This window comes from Anomaloglossus baeobatrachus, chromosome 5 (genome assembly GCF_048569485.1).
Source record: "Anomaloglossus baeobatrachus isolate aAnoBae1 chromosome 5, aAnoBae1.hap1, whole genome shotgun sequence".
In the NCBI taxonomy this organism is placed as follows: Eukaryota; Metazoa; Chordata; class Amphibia; order Anura; family Aromobatidae; genus Anomaloglossus; species Anomaloglossus baeobatrachus.
The window spans coordinates 293,287,001-293,305,460 of NC_134357.1; the positions used below are offsets into that span (position 1 = coordinate 293,287,001).

At 42.7% G+C, this 18,460-nt stretch overlaps 1 protein-coding gene across 4 annotated transcripts in view; it reads left to right on the forward strand.

Moving 5' to 3' along the window:
- The window catches only part of RHBDF2 (rhomboid 5 homolog 2), a 134,803-nt gene that overhangs the window by 55,995 nt on the left and 60,348 nt on the right, over positions 1 to 18,460 (forward strand). For all 4 annotated transcript variants that reach the window (XM_075349564.1, XM_075349566.1, XM_075349567.1 and 1 more), the window contains exon 2: positions 6,258 to 6,378. The gene's annotated coding sequence lies outside the window, so the exon portion shown is untranslated. The remainder of the gene's footprint in view (positions 1 to 6,257; positions 6,379 to 18,460) is intronic.

Genomic DNA, 18,460 nt, shown 5'->3' on the forward strand with positions numbered 1-18,460 from the left:
CAGTAATTTTGACCAGTTGTTAATAAACAGTTCCAAGCAGTCAGCCAAGGTATTCCATCTAACATCTTGTGGTAGAACCAACTTCAGTCCTCCCATTTCCTTGTAGGTTGCATGTGCAAAATGATTATTGCAGAAATATTTAACAATTTCTACAACATGTTCCTTGACACCCAAAATATGCAGGTCTTTTGCCAAAAGATGCAACAAATGGGCAGAACAACCGTATGTAATGACATTTGTGTCATCCTGTGCCAGTTCCGCTCGCATTTTTGCCACATTGCTTGCGTTATCAGTAACTAAGCTCCTTACTTTACATCCAAACTGTTCTTGGCATTGGTGAATTGAGTTCTTAGCAATTTCAAGTAAATATTCAGCAGTATGTGAATTTCCAGATGTGTCGTTTGTGTCTGTAAGGTAAGTTTCAGCATCTTCTGTTGTGACACAAGTGCAAATTATGGGGTCGTTGTGGATGTTGCTCCAACCATCCAAGCTCATGTTAACAACCTTGTCTTTCAAATATTTTGTACAAGCCGCTCTTTCTATGTCGTATACAGCCTGAAGATGTTTTCCTGAGATATCAAATCTACTTGGTGGTTTGTAGCCTGGTCTAATTCCTTCGATCATTTGTACAAACAATGGGTGCTCAACTAGTCGGAAAGAAGAATTGGTTGCAAATATGAATTTAGCAATTAATTCATCAAAATGTTCTTTCTGGCTCGTCGTAGTCTTTAAGATGAATTTTTCTACACTTTGTTGCACGCAAAGTTTTTTTTTGGGCTGCTTTGTTGAAGTTGTACCCAGATATTGATTGTCACGTGCAGCACAAGCCATATTTGACCCTGAAAGCACAGAAATTAAAAATATAAATCGACTGCGTATTTGAAGAAATATAACGAAAATATTGAAACAAACTTTTTGAACAATGTAATGGTCCTCGTCCTATAAGGGCTGTCTCAAAAGTTATGCTACTCAAGTTTTCCGGTGAGGTTGCTGTAATACTGGTAACTAATATCAGAGCCTCAGCAACTGAAAAAAATTATGTCACAAAAGTTTTAAAAATGTTTTTTTTTAAAAATGGTCAATTTGGCAGACTTCAAAAGTGAATTGCAGCCTACAATAAAAAAAAATAAGCGTATACACACTTTATTTTTACTTAAAGGACATGTGCACCTTTATTTTTTAAGGTGCAGCCAGTCACAGTGTGCACATGTCCTCCCCCCGCAGCTCTCTTACCTCCGATGTCAGCGCTGCGGGGATCCGTGGCTTCGTTCTGCCCGTCCGCGAGCGCGCCTCCATTCATTTCAATGGAGCGTGCGGCCCGCTGACGTCACGCCGCTGGATCACTGCGAGTAGGCCGCAACCGGAGGACGGGAGGCGGATGGTCAAAACGAAGCCACGGATCTCAGCGCTGCGGGGATCGGAGGTAAGAGCGCTGCCGGGGGGGGACATGTGCACCTTAAAAAAATAAAAGGTGCACATGTCCTTTAGCGTTAATTTTCTGTGAAATATTGCCTTAACATAAATTTAAATTCTATACTCCAGAACTACCAGTGCTAGAAATTTTTCTTTTCATAGACTTTAACCATCCCAGTAAAATGTCTGTTAAAAAAATAGGTCGTAAATTAATTGCCAGACTTACCACTAGTACTAGGCTCCTGGTGCATAAGAAGCTGTGGGGGTTCATTGACATTAGTTGTATCACTATCAACTTCTTCATTTCCCTTCTGGTTGCAGTTTTCATAATGTGATTTCAAACAGCAAACAAGTCCTTGGATATCCTTTTGACAGTATTTGCACTTTGCTCTTGCACCTTTCTTTCCAAGATCTGCTGCTGGCATCTCAACAAAATGAACCCAAATAGGGTCTCTCTTACGACCTGCTGCCATGGCTCACACAGATCACTTATGAAGTTTGATTGTTACTACAGCCTGAGCCAAGTACTGCTGACTATCCAACAAGTTTGGGCATGTCAACTGAATGCAGGGAAAAAGAAACTAAACCAAAACTGAAACCAAGCTAGAAGTGTGGAATTAAAGGGGCAGTATGAACAAAATGTGGAGGCTATTAATAGTTTATACAATTAAGACATGCTGCTTTTAAACACCTACCTATTGCCATATAGTAAAACAAAAAAGATTTTTACTTACTTTGGGGTCCCCCCCTCACCCTGGCGTTAGATCGTTGCCCCTAGTTTCGTCCGTGTAACTATGGGTGCACATGCACACACTGCTCTCACTTCTCATTTTAATCGTGATTTATATTAAAAAAAAACCTTTTGATTTAAATCAGTGATTTAAATCATGATTAAAATCATGATTTAAATCGATCCGATTTAAATAGAAAAAAATCTTTTGATTTTAAATCGTGATTTAAATCATGATTTAAATCGGCGTGATTTAAATCAATCCACCCTGATGGTGATAGTGTACTCTTCCTCTGCTACTATTTCCCTACTTGGGAATAGGTATCTTGGCATTCTGGAATTTCCAAGACCAGAACAATCTGGATTTGTAATCCCCTCTGGCGAGCAGGCGACTTGAATCCTGAAGGAAAACTCACTATTCCTTCTAGAAGTTTCCAGACTCACATGTTCCACTGTGCTCCCAGGAAATTCACTGTTCCTCCTAAAAAGGCTAATAACAGTCTCCTTGTTTTGCCACTGACCTTGGAAGTTCTGGTGGCCTAGGGACTGATATACTGCCAATGTGTAGATGGCCCTCCAGAAATTTAAGCAATTACCTCAGGACAGGACCTTCTCCATATTACACTCTTCTCTTCACCTCACACTGCCTCTGACTGACTAAATTTACCTCAGAACTCAGCTCCACCCCTATATCCTTCTAGGGTTCACTCTCAAGTGTTGGTTTATCTCAAGAGAACAGCCCCAGTAAGGGAGTGTGGGAAAATGTGTGTTTTGTGGGGAACAGAAGAGAAATTCATTAAAGCTAATAATACATGTTATACAGATGGATATACATATCTAGTTATTATCTGTGGCGACTAGGCACAGGGCGCCATATATGAACCTAACAATATTCTTATTATTGTTACTTATCTCCTAAGATTATGAAAGCTCTTATGTTTTATACAACTATGAAAACCTCTTCTTAAAATACTCTATTAGACTGAGTGAAATATGACTTTAAAGCAAACCCCAGTCTGGTTGATATAATGCTTTTAGACCCCTTTAAGCTCTTCCTAAGTCCCCCTATTACCAATAAAGCCTCACCTCCGCCAACAATTTTGGTGTTCACCATGAGAGCCTCTTACAGCGGCTTGGTTCCCATCTGAACTATAGGATCAAATGAGGATATTCCAAGGACCAAATCCTCCTCCCCCCAAACATAAACTGTCTCTGAAACAACGGTTCCCATGCACAATCCTGCGGCTGTTAGGATTGAGAGTGCTGTCTTACAGGTGGAACAGCTCTTTACCTACAAGATTCCATAATTGTGCAAGGAAGCAATGGATACAGTGTGGTCTGATTTATTTTTTCCACAAAACTATTGACTTACCGTACATTGGCGGATAGCACTTGTACTGGAAAATTGTATTTGTTAATGAACCCTTATGTCATTGCTATAGCCTGATAACCATGGGTTCAATTTTATACAACCACGCATCTGGCTTTATGGTCTGCGGTATGTGTGATGAGTGGTCTGTAAATGGGGGGCCAAGTATCCAGGTACTTATATGTGATCTTGTATGGCCATAAGTGCAGACAGGCAGGACCAGGTAGGCAAACACTAGTCCCTATAATTGCTGTGGATTTCATATAATAATAATAATAATTAATTTATTCATTTATATAGCGCTATTAATTCCACAGCGCTTTACATACATTGGCAACACTGTCCCCATTGGGGCTCACAATCTAAGGTCCCTAACTGTATGTCTTTGGAGTATGGGAGGAAACCCACACAAACACGGGGAGAACATACAAACTCCTTGCAGATGGTGTCCTTGGTGGGATTTGAACCCAGGACCCCAGCGCTGCAAGACTGCAGTGCTAACCACTGAGCCACCGTGGATATGACATATATACTGTTATGTGGATGCTTTATTATGTGTCCAGCACAGTAATGAAAATTCACGCATGTCCCAAAAAAATTAGTCTTGAAGGGTGTAGCATGGTTGAGGAATGTGTTTATAGATATATAGATATAGATATATAGATATAGATATATTATTTCTTTCTTTTTTTCTTTTTTTTTTTTTTTTTGTTTATATATGCTTCTGATTTTCCCCTATTCCCCTCTGTGTCTGGTAAAAGTTTGGACAGCCTGACGGGCGTTAACGGCATTCCTGTTTATATCACTGTTAGCAATGATCTGGTTGTGGACAACACTTTTTTTTTTTTTTTTTTTTTTTCTGTCTCTTCCCTATTAATTACTGTAAACTTATACAATTTACTGAATTGCGGGCCCATTGCTGGACACATGGCTTTTTCTTAGAGCTGCAGTTAAAGGGGTTTTCCACTACTTTTTCGCCCCCTTGCCATATATCCTAGTTCTTCCAAACAATACCTTTTGTAATATACTTGAATATATAGCTTCTATGTCTCAGCATGGATCACATAGTACTGGATTGTTATGCAGATTCTTCTTCCTCCTCTGTTATGTCCGACGCTTCCTTTTCTGGCACAGAAGTCAGACCAAATGAAAGTAAGTCGTCACTGGGCTCCTAATAGTGGGTGTGGATGATAAGGAGTGAATGCCAGTGTAATGAGCATGCCTCCTGAAGACACATGTAGTCTGCCTCACACAAGCTGAACTGACATTTTCATTCAGCAATAATAGCAGGGGCTAACACTTTTGCTACTGAAGTGCTGCGATCTGCATTTCAAAAGCAAAGGGTTTAGGTAATGCAGTTACTGATGTGGACAGTGGAGAAGCACCAAAATTTCCATAAACACAGTGGCAGGGCTGTACCGGCCATCTGGCAATTGCCAGATGGGCTGGTATCTACACTAGGCTTCTCTTGGTATCTCCCAATATCTTTGTCCTTCCCGGAGGGATATCTGGCTAGTTTCTGTGTCGAGACTCCTAACAGAGGCTCCATGGACTCTTTTGATTTGCATATTTCCCTCGGAGCAATGCACTTAGGATTTCACTGTATTGAGCGCCCTCGTTGGCTGCCGGCAGTGTTTTCTCCGGCTGGTTTCCCCAAGATCAGTGATTGTTTTGTCTTGTTGGTCTACTAGGCATTGCTCCCACCTGGCCAGAATCCTACTCCACACTGATGAGGGGCAATACCCTGAAACAGCTGTCTGTGGATGGATACCTGGCCTTGGAATTTCCCTTGTCATATCTTTAAACTTGTCAAAAAGTTGGATATTGACTGAAAGGGCCACTTAATATGGTGGTTATGGTGGTCTCCTAAAAAGAGCCACTCCTTGGCTAGGTCCTTCCCGGAGCGATATCTGGTTAGTTTCTGTGTCGAGACTCCTAACAGAGGCTCCATGGACTCTTTTTTTTATTTGAATATCTTTGTCAGGACTGTTTATGGCAATAGGTTTGGGTGGAGAATGGAGGGGGTGTGCTAAGTGCTCTCTGACAGGCCACTGCAATGCATGATGGAACTTGCAGTAACCGTGCACAGTACATGGATGTAAATATCAGGGCTGCAACTGGCAGACACAAAGTGATGCTATCTGCATGATAATAGGTTTATATTACTATAATAAGGGTATGGATGCATTTAGTGGCACATAATGGCGCGATTGATTAATTAAAAATGAAGTGAGTTAGGGTAGTGGATAACTTCTTTAATGTATTTTGTGGAAGGGAGCTGTTTGTTTCTTTTCCCCGGTCACTTGAATAGAATCAGGCTATCCTTTAAGGTTAGATCTATGGAGAGGACCATATATACTGAACCAACAGTGGCAGATTTGCTTTGGATTCCTGCAGTCTTTTAGTTGGGAGTGCTTCAGATGTGGTGTACCAAGTGTCTCTAGAGGACTATGCAAGCCTTTCCCATTGTCAGAACCGTACTGTCATATACCCCTTGGCTGTGCTCATCTGTGTTGCTTCTTGATCTGGGGAGAGGAACCCTGGTATTCCACGTATGTATGATGTAGTCATTCTCCCACTCCCACCCACAAACGCTGACCTTCCAATAAACCAGTGCCCTACTCCCTTAACCCTTTCTGTGCCATGCCACTTCCTTAAAACTGCGGTGTGTTTACCATAAACTTTTCGTATGTTCTGTCACATGTATAACTTCCTTTTATTACGGACTCCTCTTTCTCTCTGCAGTGTGGAGCTACTGGAGACCAGTCACACATCTTGGACAGGCCTGGAAATAGCGAATGCCTAAAGCGCACAAAGAGGCCCCCTGGTCAAGAGCCGGATGATCTTGGGCAGCACTGACAAGCAGGTACCTCTCTAGCATGGTGATTGTCTATATTTCCTGCTATCTGATGCTCCAGGTTATTTTTTTCAAAGACAAGTGCAGCAATACCGTTTTATATTTCAAGTCTGTTCCTCCATTACTGAGAAATCATCATTTGAATTGATGTATAATTAAGGCTAAAGATCTATTATAGATGTGAAACCTATGTCGCTCCAGCTCTATTCCACACCCTATGCCACCTTGTACTTAACTGACATCCCCTTTGCTGTGTGACTTCAGGCAAGAGCTGGAGTGACAGAGGCTTCATATCTACAATAAAGCTGGGTTCACACTAAGCGACAGCGACAACGACGTCGCTGTTACGTCACCATTTTCGGTGACGTAACAGCGACCTTGTAAGTCGCTGTTATGATCGCTGCTTAGCTGTCAAACACAGCAGAAGCAGCGATCATAACGTCGCTGTGCTACATGTGCAGAGAGCAGGGAGCTGCGCTTAGCGCTGGCTCCTTGCTCTCCTAGGTACAGTACACATCGGGTTAATTAACCCGATGTGTGCTGCAGCTACATGTCAGTGCAGGGAGCCGCGCACACTGCTTAGCGCTGGCTCCTTGCTCTCCTTGCTACAGTATACATCGGGTTAATTACCCGATGCGTACTGCAGCCACATGTGCACAGAGCAGGAGCCGGCACTGGTAGCAAGAGCGGAGGCTGGTAACGAAGGTAAATATCGGAATATCGGGTAACCAGGGAAAGGTCTTCCCTTGGTTACCCGATGTTTACGCTGGTTACAGCTTACCGCAGCTGCCAGACGCCGGCTCCTGCTCCATGCTCGCTTCATTTCGTCGCTCTCTCGCTGTCACACACAGCGATGTGTGCTTCACAGCGGGAGAGTGACGACCAAAAAATGAAGCAGGACATTCAGCAACGACCGGCGACCTCACAGCAGGGGCCAGGTCGTTGCTGGATGTCACACACAGCGACGGGACGTCGCTGCAACGTCACAGAAAATGGTGACGTGGCAGCGACGTCGTTGTCGTTGTCGCTGTGTGTGACACCAGCTTTACGCTTCAGCCTCATTTGCCTATCAATTCAAAGCGTGATTTCTCATTAAAGGAAGAATGGACTGTCCATGGGAAGGTAGTGCTACATGGTCATATAAATAGTTTGGGGGCTGAAATTCTGCTGACAGATTACCTTTAAGAAGGATATAATCTTTTTAAGATGGATCATGTATAAGATTTAGTAACTATAACTTCTTGATGGGATGACACCTGGAATTTGGGCTTCCTAAGCTGATACCTAGCCAGTTTCTTCAACATCAATCTTCAGAAGTCAGCAGAGTGGCAGAGGGTTGGTAAGGTGAGAATGAATAGGAACCTGCCAGAACAAGTGTTTTTATTGCATTTTTTGATGCTTATTTAGTGCAGTATTATCTACAAAGACATCCTTATGCCAGCAAAGTCAATGAGAAATCTGAAGTGTGCACATGTTCAGGGTTTTTTTTCCTTGCTGATTTGGTACAGAAAATAATCTGCAGCACGTCCCTTCTTTCAGCGTTTTTGCCTGTGGTTTTCACAATTCACAGCAATGAAAAACGTATGCAAAAAAAATGCTTAAAAGAGTTGCTTTTTTTTACTGCCAAGAGAGATTTCTGCAACTCAACGTGTGCACATACGCTTTAACTGCAGATTTTTTTTTTTTTTTTAATTCAGGAAGTATTTTTTAATAACTTCTTAATTATTATTATTATGATTATTTTGCCAAAACTGATACCCCTTTAAAGTCCGCCTTTTCTTCCCTTGCTTTGTTGACTGGGTGTGAGTGACTGCTACCATCAGGCCTAAGCCACACGGCGAGAAAATCTGTGCAAGTGGAGTGCGATAAAACATCGCATTCCCCTCTGACCAATTCTAGCCTGTGTGTCAGCGCACATGAGAGATTATTTCCTCAGCCCTAATCGGACCGAGAAAACAATCGCAGCATGCTGCGATTGTAAGCAGAGACCATTTTCTCTCGCACCCATTCAAGTGAATGGGGCGAGAGAAAAATCACACTACTCTCAAGGTACACCGGTGTACCACGCTTGCAGAGCGAGAATCGCAATAGCCGGCTACAGAGGAGAGAGTGAGAGAAATCCCACCTTCCCCTCCTCTGTGCCGGCCCGCCCCCCGCAGCTGTGGTCCGCTCGCAGGGTCGGACCTCATATGCAGGCACACTCGCATGACACTCAGCCCCTGCTGTGCTGCCAGCGCGAGCCGAGTCTCATGCAAGCATCGCAGTAGTGCCGCGTGTGGCCCCAGCCTCATGCTGATTGACAGCTGACTGCACTGGCTAACTGCGGGAAGCCAGCTGTCAATCGGCATAGAGTCTGCATTCACACAGTCTCAACCGAGCAGCCGTGAAGATGACTTCCTGGTCTGATGGGGAGCAGCAGAATTTTCATTAGTAACGGTCAGTGACAGCTCGGAGCTGACACCAGGTAGATTAAGCAGGTAGTTAGTAACAACCTGCCTGCTATATTTAAAGCCCATTATAACAAAAAAGTGCTGATGAAGTAGTCTGCACACGTCTTCCAATCCTCTTGTTCTTTCGTATTTCTCCCTTGCATTGATTGATTTTTATGAAACCAGTTTACACTGCCACTGTGATCCTGTCTCCAAAAGACCTATGTGTACATAAATGGGAAGTTTTCTACTCTACATGTACAACCCCCAATTCCGCCTTGTGCGTATGGATTTTTTCAGAATCCCTGAATCTTTTGATATTATGTACTGTAGATTCTTGGATATTTTAAGTCTTTGCAATATTACATTCAATTTTTAACCAGTTTTCACAGATTGGTGACCCTCTGACCTTCTTTGCTTCTGAGAGACTCTGCCTCTCTAACATGATCTTATTATACACAGTCCTATGACTTAAAAATTGACCTTCAGCTGTTTTTCATTAGTACCATGTCTCCAATCTTTTGTTAACCCTGTCACAACTTTTTTGAGATGTGTTTCTATCAATGTGTAAATAAGCTATATATTTTTTTTTTTCTAATTTAAATGGGAAAAACATCTTTGTTTCCCCTTCTAATCTGTGTTTTAAGTTCTGTTGTCTTTACATTTTAAACAGCGTCCCAACCTTTTTGAATTTGGGGTTATACTTTTTAGTGGTTATTCTGAAATGTTGCTAGGTAACCCGAACTAAAGTAACAGCGGGCCATAAAGGGAGCTATATACAATGAATGCAGATCTGACAAATACCGCTTTTACGGTGTATAGTGCTTCCTCAGTGGAGTTTTGGTTTTCAGTGCATTTGGCTGAGATAAGATATAAATATCGTATGGTGCTTAGTAAAGCGCTTTCACTTCTGCCGAATGCATATCATATATGTAGTGTTGATACTTGTTTTTCCTCTGTTTTTTTTCACATTGGTAATTGTGTGAATTTTTGCTGCTCGGGTGGTTTTGCAGGGCTACGCATAAGATGTGCAAGCCACATTATACACTACTAGTTTTCATGCCTCAAAATTAATTGTTGATGAGAAATAAGATGATCAGATACAGTTGTGGCTGAAAGTGTTGCCACCCATTAAATTGTTACAGAAAATGAAGTAATTCTCCCAGACAGTTATTGCAGGTACACATTTTGTTATACAAGTTTATTTCCTTTTGTATGTATTAGAACAGCACAAATAAAAATAAAAAAAAAGGTAAGGCCGCTTTCACACTTGCGTTGAACGGCATCCGTCACAATGCGCCAACTCCTGACCAGTCTGTGGTGCAACGTGACATTAGTGGATGGAGTGAGACATGATGTCCCAGATGTGCTCAATTGGATTCAGGTCTGGGGAACAGGTGGGCCAGTCCATAGCTTCAATGACTTAATCTTGCAGGAACTGCTGACACACTAGTGCCACATGAGGTCTGGCATTGTCCTGCATTAGGAGGAACCCAGGGCCAACTGCACCAGCATATGGTCTCACAAGGGGTCTGAGGATCTCACCTCGGTACCTAATGGCAGTCAGGCTACCTGTGGTGAGCACATGGAGGGCTGTGCGGCCCTCCAAAGAAATGCCAACCCACACCATTACTGACCAAAAAACCTATCATGATGAAGGATGTTGCAGGCAGCAGATCGCTCTCCACGGCAACTCCAGACTCTGTCACATGTGCTCAGTGTGAACCTGCTTTCATCTGTGAAGAGCACAGGGCGTCAAGGGCAAATTTGCCAATTCTGGTGTTCTGTGGCAAATGCCAAGTGTCCTGCACAGTGTTGGGCAGTGAGCACAACCCCCATCTGTGGATTTCTGGCCCTCATGCCATTCTCATGGAGCCAGTTTCTAACAGTTTGTGCAAACACATGCACATTTGTGACCTGCTGGAGGTCATTTTGCAGGGCTCTGGCAGTGCTTTCTCCTGCTCCTCCTTGCACAAAGGTGAAGGTAGTTGCCCTGCTGCTGGGTTGTTGCCCTCGTGCGGCCCCCTCCACGTCTCCTTGTGTACTGACCTGTCTCCTGGTAGCGCCTCCATCCTCTGGACACTACGCTGACACACACAGCAAACCTTCTTGCCACAGCTCGCATTGATGTGCCACCATGAATGAGCTGCACTATCTGTGCCACTTTTGTGGGTTGTAGAGTCCGTCTCATGCTATCACGAGTGTGAGAGCACAATCGACATCCAAAAGTGACCAAAACATCAGCCAGTAAGCATTGGTACTGAGATGTGGTCTGTGGCCCCACCTACAGAAACACTCCTTTATCGAGTGTGTATTGATAATTGCCAATATTTTCCATCTGATGTCTATTCCATTTACACAACAGCATGTGAAATTGTCAATCAGTGTCGCTTCCTAAGTGGACAGTTTCATTTCACAGAAGTTTGATTAACTTGGAGTTACATTCGGTTGATTAAGTGTTCCCTTTAATTTTTTATGTGTATATAAGTCAGTACGATTATGGAGGTACATTTAAATATACAAAATATATATAGAGAGAGAGCTGAAACCAGAAGTTTGCATACACGATCTAGAGACACATATGCATGTTATCTGACATGAAATCAAAATATACCTTTCCAGTTTTAGGTCAATTAGGAACCAAAATTATTTATATTTGCCAAATGCCAGAATGAGAGAATGTTTTAAGGGATTCTTATTACTTTTTGCAAAGTCAAAAGTTGACATACACTAAGAGTACTATGCCTTTCAATAATATGGGACAGCTCATATGATGTCATGTCTTTGGAAGCTTCTTCTTTTAATGCACACCTGAAACACACTGCTTCTTTGTGTAGCATCATGGGAAAGTCAAAAGAAATCAGCCAAGATTCCAGTAAGAGAATTATTTACTTGCACAAGTCTGGCTCATCCTTGGGTGCAAGTACCAGATACCTGAAGGTGCCTCTTTCATCTGTACAAACAATTTATACACAAGTACAAACAAAATGGCAATGTCCACCCATCATACCGCTCAGGAAGGAGACTGATTCTGTGTAGCAGACAAGAACGTGCTTTGGTCAGACCTGTGCATATCAACCCAAGAACAAAAGCATGTGAAGATGCTGGCGAAAGCTGGTAAGATTGTGTCATTATCTGCAGTGAATTGAGTACTGTATCAACATGGGCTGAAGGGTCACTCTGCCAGGAAGAAGCAATTACTCCAAAAGAAACATAAAAAATCCAGACAAACATTTGCAAATGCACACATGAACAAAGACCTTAATTTTTGGAGACCTAGCCTGTGGTCTGACAAAACTAAAATTTAATTGTCTGTTTAGCCATAATAACCATTGTTACATTTGGAGGAAAAAGGGAGAAGCTTTGAAGCCTAAGAACACTATCCCAACTGTGAAACACGGGGTGGCAGCATCATGTTGTGGGATTGTTTTGCTGCAGGAGCGACTGGAGCACATCACAAAATAGATGGCATCATGAGGAAAGATTGTGTCAATACTAAAGCAACATCTCAAGACCTCAGCCATGATTTTTTAAAGTTTGGGTGGAATGGGTCTTCCAAATAAACAATGACCAGAAGCATACTGCCATACTGGTTACAAAAAAAACACCAAAAAACTGAGCTGTAACAAAAAAAAAAACAGTAAACATGCAACTTTACAAGCATGCAAATGGCAACCTCTAGACAGGAAAAAAACAAAAAGAAAAATTGTATGAAAAATACCCTGAATAATAATGAATAAACTGCAAGTGCTTAATAACAGGGTACTTGGTATATACATTTTTGCAAAAACGTAAGAAGCCATCCCACCTCGTCACGGTGTACCCATCTGGGCATTAGCATCATGTTGTGGAAAGGTTTTGCTGCAGGAGCGACTGGAGCACATTGTGGAGACACGGGGCTCAGTGGGTGCTCTCGTCCACTAAAACCCGCCGCCTTTAGGCTATGTGCGCACTAGAGCTTTTTACCCGCGGATTTACCCACGGATTTGCCGCGGAAATTTCTTGAGAAATGTCTGCAATCTTTGTGCAGACATTTCCCAGCAAATTCTATGGAAAAAAAAAAAAGCTGTGCAGATTTTTCTCAAGAAATTTCCGCGAGAAGAATTTCTCGAGAAACTTTCTTGAGAAAATGAACATGTCCATTATTTCCGCAGGTACCCTGCGGATTTCGGCAGTACAGCCTGCAGAAATCCGCAGGGAACCACCCGCGGGAAAATCGCGGCAAATCCGCGTCAAATCCGCATGCGGATTTGGTGCGGATTTTTTCCGGAGGTCCGGAAATCTTTCACTCCCAGAAGTTTCTCGAGAAATTTTCTTGAGAAACTTCACATTTCTAGTGCGCACATAGCCTTAGAAAGACAGCGTGGCTCAGGGCTCATCCCAACTGAACACCGGCCTCCTTAACCGTGGGCGTAACACTACTCAGACAACACAGGGTGAGGGAACCACAATAATTAGACTTTATTGGATCCCCAAACAATTAACGGCACATAACACATAACCAGCAAAACACACAAATGTAACAGGCAACAGAGTCTCACCCTTCCGCTGGCTCACCAGGGATTTAGAATGTCCATGCCTCAGAGGTTCCAGGGCTATTTACTCCAATCCAGCAGCACCCCGCTTTTTGCGGGCACCCACCGAGAAAGGAATAATGCCAAATTTAGGAAGCTGCAAAGTCTGTAACAGGTGACTGAACTGTCCCAACCTGAGTGTCCTCCTTAGGTAGTCCTGGTATGATGATACAATCCTGGCAGCCGGAGTCGAAATCCCTAGGCTGTGGATATGGTCTCCAACCAGAACCGGAGTCCCTAGATTGAAGCCATAAGATATCATGATCCTCTAGTCAGCTCCGAAGAGCTTAGACTGGATCCATCAGCATCCATCAACCACCTGGTGGCTTAAAGAAGTCCCTTTTATAGCCACAGCCTTCCACTTAGATACACTGTGTCCTCATCGATTGGTTGGACAAGATCGCCTCTCCCATTGGATGAATCTCAAGCTGCATGGACAATGTTCATCCAAATGATGTCTACAGAAAGACTGAAGATATACATGAAGTCTGGAGTGCACAGACTAGACAATGGCTACTAAGGTAATCACATTAGCAATACACAACTACAATACAATGGTTACTGGAAGAGTCTAGAGAAACAATATGTCTGGCTTTCAGTGGCCAACACAATTACATGAGTCAACAAGAGTCTTGTAAAAACAATGAGGGACTTATCCCCCGTCTATACACAATCTATCATACTGTCTGGCTGAATTTTAAGAAACTTTAACCCATGAGAGTCCATGTCGTCACACACATCACAAAATAGATGGCATCAGGAGGAAAGATTGTGTCAATACTAAAGCAACATCTCAAGACCTCAGCCATGACCTTTTAAAGTTTGGGTGGAATGGGTCTTCCAAATAAACAATGACCAGAAGCATACTGCCATACTGGTTACAAAGTGGCTTAAGGATATTAAAGTCATTCTTTTGGAGTGGCCATCACAACGCCCTTATCTCAATCCTATTGAAAATGTATGGGCAAAGCTGAAAAGGCTGAAGTGAGCAAGGCAACCTACAAACATGGCTCAGTTACACCAGTTCTGTCAGGAGGAATGGGCCCAAATTCCTACCAACTGTCATACAGTTTAAGAGCAATGGTACCAAATACTAATGAAATGGATGGAAACTTTTTGACTTTGTAGAAAGTAATAAAAATGCCTTAAACATGCTCTCTCTCCATTATTCTAGCGTTTTGGAAATATGAATAATTTTGGTTCCTAATTTACCCAAAACGGGAGAGGTTTATTCTGATTTCATGTCAGATAGTGAGAAAAACATGCAGATGCCTCTTTATAGAGAGAGGATGGAAACGTGTGTGTCTGCGTGTCTGTGTGTGTGCATATCTATCTCCATCCATAATGGTACTGACCTGGAGAAACAAAACCCAAAAAACAATGACCGTTCTTTTTGCTTTGTTAATTTTGAGTGGATGAGGATCAGCATCCATTTCACCCCACTTTTTTTTATTCTCATTTGTCAGTGCAGTATATAGTAATGTTAATTGCATTATTGAGAGCTAAAAGTCCAACAAAATACTGGTTCTTGGAAGTAGTGGCAGAAAAATTAAAGTGCAAAAAATAAAAATTGTCTGTGCGAGACAGTTCAACCACAAACTGGTGGAATATGATCTCCTTTATGGTTTGTTAATTAAACTGTCTCTCAATGCAACCAATCACAGAGCAGCTTTGATTTTTCTAAAACACTATATGAAAAGAAAGCCATGCTGTAATGTCAGCATGGACAACTGACAGCTTTCTCGTTAGTGTTTGCAAATCTTGCAAAAGTGTTCCCACATGATGTAAACGCATTTTTGTGGGGTTTTTTTTTCTCTTCTATCCTGATAAAATAAATACATAACAAATGTGTCTCTATAGGTACATAAACCGGGCTACAGTGGTGCGGCTTGCAGAGAATTCACAACTCTATGCTGGCTGGCACAACCCCATTATCTCATTATGTCATTAGCAAGCCCTATGATTTGGAGCTGCAGCCCTCCTGTGGGGCGTTGTACCCGCTCTCTGTGAAGGGCCGATCTATATCCGCGGCACCTGTAGTACAGACAGCCGTGCTGTAATGCTCCTATTACAGATCGATGGGAGCCTCCAGCACAGGTTTGCAGTAAGACTGCTCCGTACTCGAGAGGCTCTCCTGCTGTGCCCTGGGAATCTAATGCCGCTCTTGGCAGTTGGCACTAAGTATATGGCTACAGATTATGGAAATTGTATAGCACTGAAGAGAGAATTTATCAAAATGTAAAGCGGCTTCGTATTGGAAATCTGAACAGGAGATACGCTTTAACCCATTGCTGGTTGACTGACCTACATCCGTATAAGGCACATAGTCAGTAAGCTTTGACAATTCAGACCATTAGTTACACCCAAGGCTACCTCAATTAGTATATCTAAAAACAATTTTTAATGAAATAGATTAAAACAATTTAGAATTCCACCTGTGAAAATGTGACACACACAAAACATCCCAGGACCATGATACAGCCTCAATAGTATTCACCTATGGAACACAACGGTTGTTCCAATTTTATATCACTCTCATGGGATTCAACAGTTAGAAAGATCTCTAAATGACCCTCCTTCTCTCTTTCCTCTACCTGCCAATGGAGATATAACCAAGGTTACACGCACCCTAACGGTAAAAAGGTGCCCCCATTCCTCGGCGGCTTTCCCTCCTATGATATCCCTATACTCCCTTCTTATCGGGTAGTCTAAGGGGCTATACCATCAAATAGTGAGGAGATATAGAAAATAGTATACACTTATCTGAGATAATTCAGGTCAAAAAATTCGTTAGCGTTTGTTTCTCCCTTGAGGTGAAGGTGTCCCGGCTTTCATGGTCCTCAACCCAATACTATAAAATCAAAAAAGTCTCGACGCGTTTCTCCCCATTACATCCACTGGGGTTCATCAGGAGACAATATTTAATAAGGGGCCCAATCGCCTGTGGAATAAATATATATCAACATAACCCCAAATCCAAACCACATGAATTGTCTATAAGATAATGAAAAAAGCAGCAATTAACATACCAGAGAGTTTTCAGAGGGCTACTTGTTCTGCAGCACGCACCTCTCCATGCAGATGTATCGCATGGACGACCTGCTCTGTAGCTGCTCACAGTTAAATGCCCCCCATGTAAACCTGATTGGTTAGGTGATTAACCCCAGCCACGCCTACATCTCCTTGGAAACCCTGGAGGTTTATCATAATAAGCCAATTACCAGGCCGGGAAATCACGGCCCTCGCCGGATGTAAACAAACCCATGTGACCTATCAAAGTCACATGATCGCATAAACCACGTCACCTTATTACCATATGCATGCCCAGCGTGCAAGGTCCGGAAATGACAGCAGCAAACAAGCCTTCCAGCTGACAAAATCTAAATGGGCGTAAAACATCAAAAGGGCACATGACCGCACAATTTACATAATCCCATATACGGAGCTAAGCTCCGCCCCCTCCGCATCATTCATTCACAAACAAAGGATCCAGGACTAATAGGAGTAAAACGGCACGATCGCCTATACAGCAAACACACTCCCATTACCTCCAGTAAGCACATCCTCACCAGGCTGTGGTTTGCATACTCCCGGCTATGGAGAAAAGCTCCGACCCCCTCTCTGCATCATTCACTTTAAAGCAAGGGATCCGAGACTAATTGTTTGTTTGCTGCTGTCATTTCCGGACCTTGCACTGTGGGCGTTCATATGGTAATAAGGTGACGTGGTTTATGCGATCATGTGACTTTGATAGGTCACATGGGTTTGTTTACATTCGGCGAGGGCCGTGATTTCCCGGCCTGGTAATTGGCTTATTATGATAAACCTCCAGGGTTTCCAAGGAGATGTAGGCGTGGCTGGGGTTAATCACCTAACCAATCAGGTTTACATGGGGGGCATTTAACTGTGAGCAGCTACAGAGCAGGTCGTCCATGCGATACATCTGCATGGAGAGGTGCGTGCTGCAGAACAAGTAGCCCTCTGAAAACTCTCTGGTATGTTAATTGCTGCTTTTTTCATTATCTTATAGACAATTCATGTGGTTTGGATTTGGGGTTATGTTTATTCCACAGGCGATTGGGCCCCTTATTAAATATTGTCTCCTGATGAACCCCAGTGGATGTAATGGGGAGAAACGCGTCGAGACTTTTTTGATTTTATAGTATTGGGTTGAGAACCATGAAAGCCGGGACACCTTCACCTCAAGGGAGAAACAAACGCTAACGAATTTTTTGACCTGAATTATCTCAGATAAGTGTATACTATTTTCTATATCTCCTCACTATTTGATGGTATAGCCCCTTAGACTACCCGATAAGAAGGGAGTTTAGGGAGATCATAGGAGGGAAAGCCGCCGAGGAATGGGGGCACCTTTTTACCGTTAGGGTGCGTGTAACCTTGGTTATATCTCCATTGGCAGGTAGAGGAAAGAGAGAAGGAGGGTCATTTAGAGATCTTTCTAACTGTTGAATCCCATGAGAGTGATATAAAATTGGAACAACCGTTGTGTTCCATAGGTGAATACTATTGAGGCTGTATCATGGTCCTGGGATGTTTTGTGTGTGTCACATTTTCACAGGTGGAATTCTAAATTGTTTTAATCTATTTCATTAAAAATTGTTTTTAGATATACTAATTGAGGTAGCCTTGGGTGTAACTAATTGATATACTACCTTTAAACTGTTTTCTAAGTGTAAATGACAATTCAGACCATACCTGAATTTTTATTTTTAATGCAATTTTCCTGTTTTCCGTTACAAGTCAGTGCAGCATGGAGACAGTGTAATGTATACCACACCTTCCTGCGAGTACTTTACTGTACATAAAATCAAGCAGTGGTCATCCATACAGGGAGGCAAGTGGCTGCCAAACGCCATGAATGGCCCCAGCCTGCGCAACGCACGTAAACCAGCATGGATTCTACAAGTCTGCGCAATAAACCATAATTAAGATCCTCAATTATCTAGTATTAGATCACATTGACTGCACTTACTTTAAATCACACTCACCATGTCTGAAAGATTCTGGTATGACGTCACTATAACATTCCACTATTCTACTCAGCCGGCTGTTTGGGTATGGTCACAG